The sequence below is a fragment of the Artemia sp. Qi Xiang Cuo genome, chromosome 3, assembly GCF_049724085.1.
Source record: "Artemia sp. Qi Xiang Cuo chromosome 3, ASM4972408v1, whole genome shotgun sequence".
In the NCBI taxonomy this organism is placed as follows: Eukaryota; Metazoa; Arthropoda; class Branchiopoda; order Anostraca; family Artemiidae; genus Artemia; species Artemia sp. Qi Xiang Cuo.
The window spans coordinates 11,197,151-11,211,018 of NC_142796.1; the positions used below are offsets into that span (position 1 = coordinate 11,197,151).

Here is a 13,868-nt window from a genome sequence, read left to right on the forward strand (position 1 = left end):
TAACTTAAAACCCTTGCCCCGAGGGTTGTGGGGGAGTGTCCTCCTCAAAAACATGTTTCCTATCTGGAAATCAACTATGCTGAGCAAAATGGCTATTTCAAAATTTTGATCGGATGTTTTTGGGGGAAGGATGGGCGTGGGGGGGGGGACTAGTTGCCCTCCAATAACTTTCGACTATTAAAAAGGGCACTAGCCCTTTGAATTTCCAATCGAATAAGTCTTTTTTGAAGTTTCCACTACAACGCCTTCTATAAAAACTTTAATACCCCCAGTGCAAAACTTAAAACCCTTGCCCCAAGGGTTGTGGGGGAGTGTCCTCCTCAAAAACATATTTTCTATCAGGAAAGCAACTACGCTGAACAAAATGGCTATCTCAAAATTTTGATTGGATGTGTTTGGGGAATGATGTGCTTGGGGGGACTAGTAGACCTCCAATCACTTTCAACTATTAAAAAGGGCATTAGCCCTTTGAATTTCCAATCGAATGAGCCTTTTTTGATGTTTCTACGACAACACCTTCTATAAAAACATTATATGCCCCCAGGGCATAACTTAAAACCCTTGTCCCAAGGGTTGTGGGGGAGTGTCCTCCTCAAAAGCATATTTCCTATCTAGAAATCAACTATGCTGAACAAAATGGTTATCTCAAAATTTTGATTGGATGTGTTTGGGGGAATGATGGGCGTGAGGGGGAGGGGGATAGTTGCCCTCCAATCATTTTCGACTATTAAAAAGGGCACTAGCCTCTCCAATTTCCAATCGAATGCCCTCTGAAGTTTCTACGACAACTCCTTCGATACGAAGTGCCTAGGCATGGAGGACAAAAAAAATATAATAATACATTATGGCAACATCGTTCTTTACTTAGGCAGCGCTATTGCGGTGCCTATGATACTTGAAACAAATTGAAAAGGAGTTGAACTTGACAAGGAATTTAAAGAAATTTTTTTTTGAAACAAGAGAATTAAAATTAAGCAGTAAAATTGATAGTAGATAAAAACAAAATAAATGTATAGATAAGCAAAAAATAAAAATACATGAAGTACCAAATAAACAGTTATACAACAACTGTCAAAACCCAGGATATCTCCTGCAATAATCAAATCCAAGCTAATTCATTTACAACATACCTACAAAAACAAAAAATGTATACCCCCCCCCCCCCGTGTGGTTCCATGGCCCAAACAAAACAGATAGTTTCTGTAAAGTTTCCTTGCATCCAGAAACAAAGTATATGGGATTTATCCAGAATACAAGGCAGAAGAGGCAGAAAGAGGCACCAGAAATAGGTACCTTTCCTGCCTCTTTACCCAGAAAGAGGCAGATAACATGCATGTTAAGCTAAATGACCAACACAAAACCAAAACTGAAATTCCCAGGTATTTCTGTATTGATAAAATTTGTGGGTCTTGACAGCATGGTCTTTTCAAAAATGGAGCTGAATACCCACATGAGAGAGACTCAAGGCTGGATCAAGATCAAAACCATGGGAAGGGCAATGTGACAAGGGCGCAAATAATTTACCAAATTGACAAGTTTATTTAAAAAAAATAACAAACAAACATAAAAAACGGAGTGAGGATGCCAGAAACCCTGGGGATGGCCTGGGGCTTCCCAAGCTCCCCTATAGATACTGGTCTGTAATTTGAAGGATTGCTTCTTGAATCACTTTTAAAATTAACTACTACCCTTGCTAATCTAGGTACTTCTGGAAAAACATCAACACAACATAATTGCTAGTAAAATAGTAACTTTAGAAAGAACATTTAAAGAAAATACACCCATTTTATTTAGAATTTCAGAAAACCTTTTATTCAAATGATAGGTTTAATAACTTTAATTAAAACTATTTATTTGAGGATAGTCTATAACCAATTTTTATAACTCTGCCTGACCTTCTATCCACCCTAAAAAGATAAGACCTAAGATGTTCTTTGGGCCTATGACGAAACAAAGTTAAATGCTAAGACAAAATAGAAAAAAAGAAAGGAATGTCTTCACAAAAAAAAATGTGTTGTCATCACAAAATATGGAATTTTGTATTTTTTTTTTTTGCCAGGCAAATGAGCAACTGAGACTTTGAAACGTGAAAAATATTTTTTCAAAAATTATTGCAAACAAAGTTCTGTCTATGTGTATAGCCTACATGCTTTTAAGCTTTTTACAATTCCATAAAAAACTGACAACTGCTGTAAAACAATTACAAATACTTACTTGCATCATTCCTAAAGCTACATTGGTCCACTTTACCCCTAACTTCCCCCACCCCAATGAATAAAGATACAACCTAATTTATGTATTCCCATTATATTTAATAATAGTGAACAGCAAATGGTATCATTTTACAATGGTGAATACTGTTCAAGCACCTATTGTTTACCCCCGCCTGAAAGGGGGTGTAGGGGGGAGGGTTAAGTAAAGTTTGGTCAATGATTATTTTACAGCAGTTTTTTTGAAGTTTTATAAGGTTTCTCTCAAAACATCACCAGATCATAACAATTAGGCAACTGGTTTGTGTAAATTTGGAATTTTTCCATTGCTTAGCTAGGTAGAGGGTGAACACACTACTGAATATACATGTTTTTTTATGCTCTTTCCCAATATACTACTTGCTACCTTTGCAAATTTTACTCTGAGCCCTTAAATTGACACTATGTTTCTTAGCCTAACAATCCTTAATGAAAGGGTAACTTAAGTCATCCTTATAATATCATAAATACTCTACATGGTATTAGTGCTAGATTCCCCCTCTGCAGAAGAAAACAATAAAAAATTCCGAAAACCACTTTTAACATTCTACAATACTTACTAATATCATTGGCAAACCAATAAACTTTATTCCCATTCCAATGATCAAATATTTACCCCAAATTGTATATAAGCAACAAATTTTCTACTTTTCTTCAAATTGATTTAATGACAAACAAGCAATGCAACAGCAAATTTAGTGTACAGAAATTTCACTGTGTATATAAAATTTGGGGTAAAATTTTAATTAGGCAAAATTTAAAATTAGGCAGGGGGTGGAGGGTAAAGTTCATTGGTTTGCCTTAACAAATGATATGACCTACTATTTTAGAATCTTTTAAAGTACTTTTAGAGTTTATAGGCTAGTGTTTCCTTCAGGAGACTGGGAATATAGCACTAATACATGATTTAATTCAATTCAACACCCTCCCCCCCCCCCGTGATGGATAAAGGTATAGTATATTGTATTCAAACTTTATTTTTCAATAGCACAACTATTTTCTTCTTTGTATTTTAAAATAATTAGTATCCAGAAAAAAGTTGCACTATTCTAAGCAATTGGCAAAACTTGGCACTAAGTTGTGCTAGTGCTAAAGTTGGGCTATTCTAAAAAATAATGTGAGTATTTTTAGAAGGATGTATCTTGAACAGTCTTCAAAAGAACTAATAAAATCAATTTGAGCATTTAATGTATAATAGCATTAATTGTTGAAAGCTCATAAGGTTCTAAATTTTGTTTCTCTGTATTTTTTTTTATTTTCAATGTTGTAATAAGTGCAAATCGCGCAAATATATCTACATTGACAACTCCAACCCTGGAGGCTATTGTTTCTCCAAAAATAACTACGTCAATAGGTACCCTCAACACTAGAACCCTTGCAAAACAAGGAAAAATAGACCTACTCCTAAGAGAGATAAAACGGTACAGCTGGGATGTTATTGGTCTCGCCGAAATCCATCTTCCAGTCACTGGTGAAGAGAAACATGGAGATGTCACCCTTCTACTTTCGAGACGTAATGATGGGAAACAGACAACCTGGTGACTAGCAGCACAAATATCATATGAGATGTTGCTCATTCCACACTGGGTACCCAAAAAAACAATCAGAAACCTTGGATAACAGACGAGATCATTTCCCTCTGCGACGAAAAGCGCCAACTCATGAACAAGCAAGATAAAGAAATTAGGAACCAATACAAGCAACTCAAATGAGCTGTAGAGAAAACCATCAGACATGCTTATCATGCTTTTATTAAAGAAACGTGTGATCAATGTGAATCGGCCTTCAAGAAAGGAGACCCCCACTACATGTATAGAAGAGTGCAGGAATTGGCCAATAAGAAGGACATCAAAGCGTGTTCCCTTCTCAATAAACATGGAAAACAAATACAATCCAAAGACGGAAACCGCTCTCGATGGAAAAACCATTTTAAAAATAAACTGAATTTGGCCATCCACCCAGACCCAACAATTCTCGACACTTTCCCCATAACCTCTGCAGACCCAAGACCTCCCCCTCTTCACTCTGAAATAGAAGCAGCTATCAGAGACTTGGGAACAAACAAAGCTGCTGGCCCCAATGAAATCCAGCCCAAACTACTGAAAGTAAACTGCAGACCATTCCTTGACCTTTACCACAAAATTGCCACAGCTGCTTGGGGAAAATGTCACTTCCCCTCACCCTGGTGCGAAGCCACAATAATTCCCCTGCATAAGAAAGGCTCTAAAGCTGTCTGCAACAACTACCGCCCAATAAGTCTTACCAGCCACGCAGGAAAAATCCTCACAAGAGTCGTGCTCAGGTGTATACGAGCCATTTCCTTACTAGTCATTCCGGAATACCAAGCCGGCTTCCGACCTAATAGATCAACAATTGATCAGATATTCACTATTCAGCAGATCATGGAAAAGTATAGCAAACTTGGCCACAGCATCTACCACCTTTTCATAGACTTTAAACAAGCTTTTGATCTGATATGGAGAGAAGGTCTATGGCACATCCTTCTTCACTTTGGCATCCCATCCAACCTGATCTTGCTGATCAAAGACATGTATAAGAACTTCAGAAGCCACGTCATGACTGGAGAAGGACTTACTAAGAGCTTCAAAACCTCTACCGGAGTGCTTCAAGGTTGCCTAATGTCACCAGAGCTATTTAATCTCTTTCTATCTGCAGCCCTTTCACTCACAGACAACCCACCCGGCGCCCATGTCAGAGGAGTGGTGATAGACAAACTAGCATATGCTGATGACATAGACCTAATAGCTGAGTCCCTTCAAGATCCACAATCCCAAGCTAACAGCGTTCACTCATCTACCAACCTCTTTGAATGGCCATCAACACCTCAAAAACGAAAGCCATGCGCTGTTCACGCAAGCTTGATTCACAGGTAAATTTCAGCCTTCAGCTTGGTGGAGATACCATTGAGTGGGTCAAAGACTTCAACTACATTGGGAGCTTACTTATTTCTGACAACAACCAATTCAAAGACATCAAGAGACGCCTGATACTTGCGAACTCCAATTTTAAGGCTCTGATGCCCATCTGGAGGAATAAGAACTTAACAACAATTCTCAAAACGAGACTCTTCTCCTCCCTGATTATTCCGATCGCCGTCTATGCCTGTGAATCCTGGACGCTTAAAACAGACTATCAATGTCACCTAGCTGACTTTGAAACCAAATCCCTATGACGCATTGCTGGTATCACGTGCCACAACAGAATCTCCAACTCCAAGCTTCTCCATAATCTGAAAGTCAAATTCACAATACTGAACAAAATAAAACTACAACAACTCAAATGGCTTGGACATACCCAATGCATGGCTAGCACTTGTCTCCCGAAGATAACCTTTGATGGACGAGTACACGGTTCTTGCCCCAGAGGTCGCCCTCTAAAGAGATGAAAAGAAAAGTTCTCATCCTACAACCTGCCACGACTCCTCAACCTGGCCGACAATAGAAGCACCTATAGGAGGCATATAAATGAACTGGTTAAAGAAAAGGCCCCAAAACGACCCTGAAGGACGGACGGGACATAAGTCAAGTCAAGAAGAGCAAAAAAAAAATATTTGCAACAAAATTCTTTCTCAATAAAGCACCAATTATGCAGTAGGCTTTAGCCTTTTAGTTAGGGAACAGGAAAGCAGCCAAACTCTTGTTTGTAGAGACTTTTGTTTGTCTTGAGCTTGATTTGCACATTCAAGTTAATTTTTACTTGTTTTAAGATTTATTTTTTCAATTATTAACTGTTGTCTGTTTGTTTCCTATAATTATTTATTTAATTTTTGTTTGTGTGGGTTTCATTTATTCTTTAATAGTAAAAGGATTTTGTTTGCTTTAAGCTTGATTAGCATATTCAATTTAAGATTTACTTGTTTTCTGATTTATTTATTCATTCGAATTAGTAGCCTACCTGTTGTATGCTTATTTATTTAATTACCCATGCAGTCCCGGCTGCTAGTTCCATAAATTTAGCATTAAAATCATACCTGATTCTTTATTGGGATGAAAAATATGTAGAAGTTGACTGGTCAAAAGAGCAAGACTTTGTAATAATTATTGAAAATTTAACAACTGAAATAAAAATTACAAGTATGACTTTCCTTTGTAACTTTGCTATTGATGACAGTATTGATCATGTATCTTAGTTTTTTCCTACTCTGCAGCTAGTGGGGCATTAGAACATCATAGAGAGCTGTTTCATGGCTCATTTTAAACGAAATTGTTATAGCTAGTGCCTCTTGTTAATAATAAAGATAATACTTAAAATAAGTCAATTTTTCTACAAAAAAAACTCCATTTTCATATATAAGACAATGAATGATATCATAATTGTAGGTTATAACCATAAAAAGTAAAATCTATATTATGATGTTAGCTATAATTCTGTTAGTTATACCATTAGGTTTGCTCTGTAGAACTGAACACTAACACACCAGCTAAAAATGATGTCAATCAAAACAAAAAGTACACCATTGGAATTGCCTTGGCCAAAAATCCTATTCAGAAAAATTACAGTCCCTTGGGTTGAACAGCATAACACATTAGAAACAACATGGATATGGGATTACAAGGAATCAGAATTGAATCAGGAACAGAGTAATTTTTTCCTGATTCTTGTAACAAAGGATTTTTTTCCAACTGAAGTTATTTTCAGCTCTTTTCTAGTTTCAAAAACTACCAGACATCATCATAATAATAGTAACTATTATTGGAACAGTAGCTCAACCTAATAAAAAGTAAACCACAGCTCATAGTAACTGAAAGCTTGTAAATCACGTTTTGAAATAACAGATCAGAAACAACTCAATTATGGATTTTCAAAGAATCAGAATCAAATCAAGATTTGATTCAATAGAGTAAATTTTTCCAATTTTTTAAACAATACCACTGCATGACTTTCAGCTAGACATGAATAAACTGTATCTTTTTCCAACTGAAGCTAATCTTTGCACTCTCTGAAACTGGACAATCAAATTAGCTACTATTACTACCAGATGAGACATAATCATAATAATAGTAATAACAGATCAGAAGGTACACAGTTACAGGTCTTCAATGAATCAGAATCAAATCAGTAATAGATTAAACTTTCCTGATTCTTGAAATGATACCACTATGTAACTTTTAGCTAGTTGTAAAAAAAACTGTATCTTTTTCCAACTGAAGCTTATCTTTGCACTCTCTGAAACTGGACAATCAAATTAGCTACTATTACTACCAGATGAGACAATCATAATAATAGTAATAACAGATCAGAAGGTGCACAGTTAGAGGTCTTCAATGAATCAGAATCAAATCAGGAATAGATCAAACTTTCCTGATTCTTGAAATGATACCAATGTGCAACTTTTGGCTAGTTGTAAAAAAAAACTGTGTCTTTTTCCAACTGAAGCTAATCCTTGAACTACTGGAAACTGGACAATCAAATTAACTACTACTACTACCATATATAATCATTATGATACTAATAATGGATCATAATCTAGACTGTTACAGGTTTTTAAGGAATCAGAATCAAAAATAGAGTAAATTTTACTGATTTTTGTAATGTTTAAACTGTGCAACTTTCAGCTAGTTGTGGAAAAAACAGTGTATTTTCTAACTGAAGCTATTTCTTATACTCTCTTAAACTAGAAAATCAAATTTATTGCTGTTACTAACTACTACCATCAGATATGATCAATGATATCAGTAACAAATCATAATCAAGATAATAGTTACTACTAGGTTGCAGCTACTGCTGCACAAATCATCAGTATCACTTACAATTAAGCCTTGCCTCTTTTCTACTTTGGGATCAATGATTAATTTGTCACCAGTTACCACCCACTCTATCATCTGTCATTGCAGTTTGATTAGGATTTATTTTTTATAGTAATTGTGTTTATTTCAAATACGTCAACTATTTATTTTGGTATTATTATTGTAAAATTCATATTTGAGGAGGAGACTCCCCCACAGCCCTCAGGGCGAGCATTTTAAGTTATGCCCTGGGGGCATATAAGGTTTTCATAGAAAGTGTTGTCATAGAAACTTCAAAAAAAAATCATTTGATTGGAAATTCAAAGAGCTAGTGCCCTTTTTAATAGTCAAAAGTGATTGGAGGGCAACTAACCCTCTCGTGCCCACCTCTTCCCCAAACAAATTCAATCAAAATTTTGAGATAGCCATTTGTTTCAATGTAGTTGAAAGTTCTGCAAATTAGGTCTTTGAGGATGACAACCCCCCCCCCAGCCCTCAGGGCAAGGGTTGTAAGTTATGTCCTGGAGGCATATAAGGTTTTTTATAGAAAGCATTGTCATAAAAACTTCAATAAGGGCTCATTTGATTGGAAATTGAAATGGCTAGTGTCGTTTTAATAGTCAAAAGTGATTAGAAGGCAACTAACACCACTTCCAAACCCAACCTTTCCCAAGAAACATCCAATCAAAATTTTGAGATAGGCATTTTGTTCAACATAGTTAAAAGTTCTGGAATTTATACCTTTGAGCAGGACAATCCCCCCACAGTCTTCAGGGCAAGGGTTATAAGTTATGCCCTAGAGCCATATAAGGCTTTCATTGAAATCTTTGTTTTGTAAAAACTTGAAAAACAGCTCATTTGATTGGAAATTCAAAGGGCTAATGCCCTTTTTAATAGTCGAAAGTGATTTGAGGGCGACTAACCCCCCTCTTACGCCCATCATTTATCCAAACACATCCAATCAAAATTTTTAGGTAGCCATTTTGTTCAACGTAGTTAAAAGTTATAGAAATTAGATCTTTGAGGATGATAACCCCCTCAGAGCCCTCGAGGCAAGGGTTGTAAGTTATGCCCTGGGAGCATATAAGGTTTTTATAGATATTGATGTTATAGAAACTTTGAAAAGGGCGCATTTGATTGGAAATTAGAAGGGCTTGTGCCCTTTTCAACAGTTGAAAGTGATTGGAGGATAAGTAACACCCCTCTAACACCCACCATTACCCCAAACACATCCAATCAAAATTTTAGCCATTTTGTTCAACATAGCTAAAAAGTCTGGAAATTATGTTTTTGAGGATGACATTCCCCCCAGAGCCCTCAGGGCAAGAGTTGTAAGTTATGTCCTGGGGGCATATAAGACTTTTTTTTATAGAAAGTGTTGTTGTAGCAAATTCAAAAAGGAATCATTTGTTTGGAAATTGGGTAAATATCTACCAAATCATATTATTGACTTATGCATAAAGTGAATATACCACTTGATGCCTTTTTTTATGCTGATTACAAATATAATAATCATTTCTATGGGAAATGAATTTCACCCCCCCCCCCACTATATGCCAATTCAGGGTAAATATTTATACATTAGGGGGGGGGGTAAAGTTTAAACTTACCTCCCATTTACATCAGAAACTAGGTAAAGTTCTACAAAATCATATTATTGAGTTAGGAATAAAGTGAATACACCATTTGATGCCTTTTTTTTTGCTGATTAAAAATATAATAATCTTTTATTTCGGAAATGATTTTCAGCCCCCCCCCCCTATATATACCTAACCCAACCTAACCCTGAATTGGCATATATAGGGGGGGGGCTGAAACTCATTTCGGTAAAATTCTACTTTAGCTACTTTTGACTATGTTGGAAAGGGGTTAGGTTAAGAAAATGAAACTTTCAGGGATGGGTCTACAGGCTAAAGTATGTCCTGGGAAGATATTTTGAAGTACCCACCTGCACTCCTTCTCCCTCTAGACGGTCCTGACCTTTGATGACCTTTAAAAATATGTGAGTTATAGAAGTGAAACCTAGCAAAATAGATCTTCTGCTTAAATGAAGTACAACAAAATTGTTTTCAGCTTCACAACTTTGCTCAATCCCAATTTATAAGGCTTTAAAGATATGCAAATAAATTTCCTAAATTTTGGAAATAAACTATTTATATCTCTTAAAATTCTGATCAAATATTTGAAATTGCATTTTCAGAGCTAAAGCCAGAGAAAAAGAAACTTATAACTGAAAATTAAGTTAAAATGTTTTTTTGTCAAAATTTCATTGGGTATAGACCTGTCATGTAGTCAAATTTCATGACCCTCTAGAGGGAGAAGGAGTGGAGGTAGGTACTTCAAAATACCTTCCCGGGACATACTTTAGCCTGTAGACCCATCCCTGAAAGTCTCATTTTCCTAACCTAACCCCTTCCCAAGATAGCCAAAAGTAGCTAAAGTAGAATTTTACCTTCATTTCCGATAGAAATGCTTATTATATTCATAATCAGCATAAAAAAGGCATCAAATGGTGTATTCACTTTATTCCTACCTCAATAGGCTAATATGATTTCATAGAACTTTACCCTGAATTTGCCCCCACCTCCCCCCCCCTAATGTAGAAATATATACCCTGAATTGGCATATAGGCCTATAGGGGGGGGGGGCTGAAATTCATTTCTGATAGAAATGATTATTATATTTGTAATCAGCATAAAAAAAGGCATCAAGTGGTATATTCACTTTATGCATAAGTCAATAATATAATTTGGTAGATATTTACCCAATTTCCAAACAAATGATTCCTTTTTGAATTTGCTACAACAACACATAGCCTACTATAAAAGTCTTGTATGCCCCCAGGGCATAACTTACAACTCTTGCCCTGAGGGCTCTGGGGGGAATTATCTTATTTAGTGATAATCACAAAAAACTATTATTTTGCGATGTTTTTTTTTAATTAGGCTAGGCCTAATAGGCTACTAGGAAAAAGCATGAAGATGTGTCAAGTGACCTGTTCACCTAGCTAGGTAATTGAAAAAACTCAAATTTACAAACCTTGTTTAATAAATTACCTATCCAATAGAGCAGAAAGTTAATCTTAAGTATGAACCACTTTCACAAATTAATATAAGTGCTTAATATTTTAAATTCTGAATCAAGCATTGAGGAATATTTTAAAAATCCCGCGGACTTCACATGCACACAAGGTATTTTAAAACTTTCATAGATGACGTTGGTTTTTGTAACATCGGTAAATCTGGGTCAATAGAGACTGAAACCTTCCAGAAAGTGCTATTTGTAGATGTGCAAAAATGCTAAGAAAATGTTGTTTTTTTGCAACGGTGCTAAATCTGGATTAATGGATACAGAAATCTTCCAGAAAAGGCTGTCCGTAGATATTCAAAACCTTATGAAAACGTTGGCGCAAAAAAACTCAGAAAAAAGGTGCGAAAGTACTATTTGTAGATGTGCAAAAACATTAAGAAGATGTAGTTTTTTTTTGCAACATTATTAAATCTGGACTATTGAAGACTGAAATCTCCCAGAAAAAGCTGTCCATACATATTCAAAACCTTGTGAAGATGTTGGCAGCACGAAACACCCAGGAAAAGGTGCAAAAGTCTGATCTTTCGCAGCTTAGAAAGACTCAGCTCTGACATCGCATCTCGTATCGTCTTTGGATGAAAAACCCGATTGTGAAAAACCCGTTTTGGTATCGTATTTTTTTTTTTTTAAATTAACGAAAGTACAGTCCATAAGGCTAATGGAGGAGTTTTAAAATAACAATTATATGAGGTTACTTAGTCTGTCCGGAATTTTTCAACTCTTTGGATACAATTTTCTGAGGTTGCTTGTTTTTTTTTGCGTGGTGAGTACCTAATATTCAGTCTATTTTTTTTCTCTTTCTTCTTATTGATTAATCATCCATACATATCGTTATTTATTACTTCAGTTGTTTTATCTGTGCAAAACGAGCTTCTCACCATACCAGATATTAGTACACTTAGTATGTTATGCATGTATGATTGGAAAATAATTGAGCCTGAACCTTGTTCCCTTCAATTTGAACATATATACTGAGCATAGTAAGAACCTTAATAATACTTACGTTCTTTTGTAGCTAGTAGTGGCTATACAAATTTTATTGCTGTACACAGACAAGGTCAAGGATCGGTGGCCGACCATTTGAACCATGGCACGGCTGCTCTTTTAGAGCAGCTCAGAAATATGTTCTAAAGTCCCTAAGTAAAGGCGTTGTAATTTATGTCAGGCGAAAAGAACAAAGACCCTTCGAATTCTGATCCGTGTGGGCCAATTACTGCTGTCTTAATAATCAGTAAACTTTCCAACAAGCAGTGGCATAATTTCACCAAAATTCTGGGAGGGGGGGGGGGTGGAGCCAATTTTACCAAATCAAGTGAAAATTACAGTGACAAATGAAAAATGGGTCATATAATACCACATGGAATAGGTTTAAGAAAAATAATTTGTGAAGTTGCTAATGATGTCTTAGGGGAAAAAGTTAGGAACACACATAAGAATATTAGCGAAAAGGATTTATATTTAATAGAGAGGAGAAGGCGATTGTACAAGAATAATCTGAGAGATAGATCATATGAAAACAAGGGAAATGTAAAGAAAGTGAAGAAAGCATTAAAATATGAACTAAGGAGGTGTTAAATGGATATTACGGATAAAACTGCCTAGGATCTGGAAGGTGCACCTAAGCTGCATAATAGTAAAATATTGTACAGGCATGTTAATAAATTCAGAGGGAATTTACAATCTGGACTTGTCCCAGTTAAAGACAGGAACAATGCCAGAATTAGTGATAAGGAAAGAGAGATGGACAGAACATTTCGAAAATGTGCTAAACCAAGATAGAGTTATATGAAAACATATAGAAAAAAATAAAGTTTCTGACATCTTGAATGTGAAGGAAGATTGATTTTGTTAGGAAGAATTAGCAATAGTACTAAAAGGATTAAAAAAAATAATAAGGCCTCAGGTGCTCATGGTATGGTGAATGAGTTTCTTAAATATGGTGGGTATGAGGTTAGAAATAAGTTAATGAAGATTATGAATATTATCATAGGCAGCGCGATAGCACTGCCTAGTAAAGAACGATGTGGGCACAATGTTTTATTTATTTATTTTATTTTTTCCATACCCTGGCACTTCGTATCGAAGGAGTTGTCGTAGAAACTTCGAAAAGGGGTCATTCGATTGGAAATTGGAGTGGCTCGTGCCCTTTTCAATAGTCGAAAGTGATTGAAGGGAAACTAGCCTTCCTCCCACACCCATCGTTCCCCCAAACACATCCAATCAAAATTTTGAGATAGCCATTTTGTTCAGCGTAGTTGATTTCCAGATAGAAGATGTTTTTGAGGAGGACACTCCCCTACAACCCTCGGGGCAAGGGTTTTAAGTTAAGCCCTAAGGGCATATTAGAACGATGTTGGCACAATGTATCATTTAGTGTTTTTTTCTTTTAGACCAGGACACTTCGTATCGACGAAGGTTTCGTAGAAACTTTGAAAAGGGCTCAGTCAATGGGAAACTGGAATGGCTTGTGCCTTTTTTAATAGTCGAAAATGATTGGAAGGCAACTAACACCCCTTCTACAACCACCATGTCCCGACACACATCCAATCAAAACTTTGAGATAGCCATTTTGTTCAGCGTAGTTGATTTCCAGATAAAGATTATGTTTTTGAGGAGGACACTCCCCTACATATTTCAGGGCAAGGGTTGTAAGTTATGCCCTGGGGAAATATAAGGTTTTTATAGAAGGCGTTGTCATAGAAACTTCAAAAAAGGCCCATTCGATTGGAAATTCAAATGGCTAGTGGCCTTTTTAATAGTCGAAAGTGATTGGAGGGAAACT

At 36.1% G+C, this 13,868-nt stretch overlaps 1 protein-coding gene across 2 annotated transcripts in view; it reads right to left on the reverse strand.

Annotated features, from left to right (window-relative positions):
* Ent2 (Equilibrative nucleoside transporter 2) overlaps positions 1-11,156 on the reverse strand; it is a 196,829-nt gene extending 185,673 nt beyond the window's left edge. Inside the window, exon 1 of one of the 2 annotated variants that reach the window (XM_089108471.1) lies at positions 11,053-11,156. The gene's annotated coding sequence lies outside the window, so the exon portion shown is untranslated. Of the gene's footprint in view, positions 1-11,035 lie in introns of both variants that reach the window. The other variant, XM_089108470.1, reaches the window with a different exon arrangement.
* Positions 11,157-13,868: the final 2,712 nt, after the last annotated feature.